This window comes from Psammomys obesus, unplaced genomic scaffold (assembly GCF_907164565.1).
Source record: "Psammomys obesus unplaced genomic scaffold, mPsaObe1.curated_primary_1811, whole genome shotgun sequence".
In the NCBI taxonomy this organism is placed as follows: Eukaryota; Metazoa; Chordata; class Mammalia; order Rodentia; family Muridae; genus Psammomys; species Psammomys obesus.
Window position 1 is genome coordinate 35,351,463 of NW_026596073.1, and position 3,120 is coordinate 35,354,582.

The window sequence follows — 3,120 nt, forward strand, 5'->3', positions numbered from 1 at the left end:
CAATAAAAATAATGTGGCTTTCTTAAAGTTAAGGTTTTATGTGAATGTGCTCTTGGTTCTCTGTGATCTTATGCAAATCACTTCAGCTTTCTGATTCTCAGTTGCTATCTGTCACATGAAAGGTTAGCTGTGAACTTTCTGTTCCCACTCATTGTCACTTTATGTAGTGCTTGATGTTTCGAGGCCAGCTGTGTCATAGCCAAATAAAAAGGAGATTTATAGCCACGTTCCTTTTGATCCTTTCGTATTTGAGCACATGCGACACTGTGACAGGTGCCTCCTCTCTGTTCTAGGTGAGTGAACACTTTCCTTGTATATGTCTCTTTCTACAGGGTTGTGAGAGAAGAAGGGGTTGTTTATGGAAGCCACTAGACTCCTACTTCCAATCTTTTAATGCTTCTCTAGTGGAGAGTTTACATTACATTTTATCTTAAACTGAAATGTTAGTGTGTTATTTGGTGTGATACTTACTGGAAGTACTTTATTTTAACAGTGCAGCTAAAGAGTAATCAGCTTTTAACTATAACTAAAACGTGTGCTCTGCTTTGAATATGAATTAAATTTCTTTGTTAGAAAAAATATATACAAAATGGCCATTCACTTACTACACCTTCTATCTGGCTTTTCTTTTCTTGTGGCCCATCTGAAGCACATCCAGATACAGCCATTATCTTTCCTTGCTCGTCTAGGTGTGGGTAGAGATCACTGTGTTATCTGTTCTTTTTTTGTTTGTTTGTTTGCAACACTATCTTAGACCAATATCCTATTGTCTAACCATTAAAGAGTATATGTTGTGCACTAAATTTCATAATTAAATGATTGATGTACTGGAGACAAACACCTATGTGAGATGACTTTGAACCATTCTCTGTTTTTAAAAGTCCAAGGTTTATGTCAAATTATAACAAAAGCACTGACACACACCAACAATCACTCTTACACCCATGTGCAAAAGTAACCTCCACATGGAAAATTATAGACAATCAATAAACATCATTTCTATTATGTTTTTCATGAAAGAGTTGACATATTATTTCCAATGAAATATGAAGTAAGCTTTTGTATTCATGAAATTGAACATAGATAGGAAATTAATTGATAAAATTATCGCCTTACAAGAATTAGGACCTGAGTTTGATTCCTAGAATACACATTTTTTGTTTTGCTTTTTCAAGACAGGGTTTCTCTGTGTAGCCTGGCTGTCTTAGACTCACTTTGTAGACCAGGCTGTCCTCAAACTCACAGAGATTGCCTACCTCTGCCTACCAAATTGCTGGAATTACACCTGGCTACAATTCACATTTTAAAAACCAAGCATGCAAATGCTAGGAACTAAAAACGATCATTCTGAGTGAAGTATTCGAAAAGGAGAAAGACAAACATGGTATATGCTCGCTTATATAGACCTACAAGATATGATAAACATAATGAAATCTATACACCTAAAGAAGATAAACAAGAAAGCAGACAAAAGGTAAGATGATCAAGTCTCACTTACAAAGACAAATGGATGTGCATTGGATGTATGACAGGAGTCTACTGCAGAAGGCATCTGAAAGACTCTACCTAGCAGTGTTTCAAAACAGATACTAAGACCCATAACCAAACCTTCAGCAGACTGCAGGGAATCATATGAAAGACGGAGAGTTAGTATGATATGGAAAGGACTGGAGCTCCACAAGGACCAAATATATCTGGGCACAGAGGTCTTTTCTGAGACTGACACTCCACCAAGAACCATGTATGGATATAACCTAGAACTTCTGCTCAGATGTAGCCTGTGGTAGCTCAGTAACCAATTGGTTTCCCATAGTAAGGGGAACAGGGACTATTTCTGACAGGAAACAAATGGCAGGCTCTTTGACCTCCCCCACCCCAAGGGAGGAGCAGTCCTGTTAGGCCACAGAGGAGGCCCTTGCAGCCAGTCCTGAAGATATCTGATAAAACAGGGTCAGATGAAAGGGGAGGAGGTCCTCCCCATCAGTGGACTTGAAAAGGGGCAGGAAGGAGATGAGGGAGGGAGGGTGGGATTGGGAGGAAATAAGGGAGCAGGATACAGCTGGGATACAGAGTTAATAAAACATAACTAATAATAAAAAATTAAATTAAATAAAAACCAAGCATGGTGACATATGTTTCTAGCACTGGGGAATTCAAGACAGGCTGATCTCCGAATCTCCTGCAAGCTAGTCTAGCCTATTTGACAGGCTCTAATAAAAGATTCTGTCTCACAATTAATTAAAATTTGAACAAACATTAAAGAGAGATTTTTGCCTGAGGAAGGACACTTGAAGTCCTTCTTTGTCTTCCACACTCATGTGCAAATACATGCACATATTCTCTCTCTCTCTTTTCTCTGTCTCCATATCTGAGAGTACAAATACAACAATTTACTTCAAACTCCTAGCATAATGCTTTGTCCACCATGATAGGCTATACCTTCAAAGTTTTTGCTAAGATAAATGCTTCTTTCCTTAAGATATTTTGTCTTAACAAAATATGTTTTATAACAATGCAAAGTTGTAACTAGTATAAAGGCATGTCTAATGAACTATAGTGTAAAAGATATTGTTCTATACTTTTAAAAGTTGATGGTAACATTTATTAGGACATGAAGACATTTCATGAAATCTTGCTATTAAGTCTTAATGTCTCCTGTGATCACTTTTCTCTAACCATCTTAATTTCAGCCTAATACTTCCTCCAGGGATTTAAATTTTAAGGAGAGGTCCTGCTAGCCACTTGGAAGTTCAGTGTAATTATAAGACAAAACCAGGATTTGATTTATGACTCAAATCTTTGATAGCAGTAGATTTGAATTTTAAATGATAACTGTGATATTTCCAGGCATATATCATGAGGAATCTCAGTTCAATGAGCCAGATGGTACAGCCAGGAGTTGTAGGCAAGACCCAAGTCAATTAAGTAGGGAGCTAGAGGCAGACCTGTGAATGGAATGTAAAACCTTCATCCTCTGTCCTTGTTGTTGATCTTGCAGTATTCTCTCCAAATGTTTTAAGCAGTTGCCAAAAAAATCTGCATAGAAATAATATTCATTTGTGTTTGCATCATGCATTAGTTACTCTGAATATTTTCTCTGAGTATCAAGCACATGTGTAA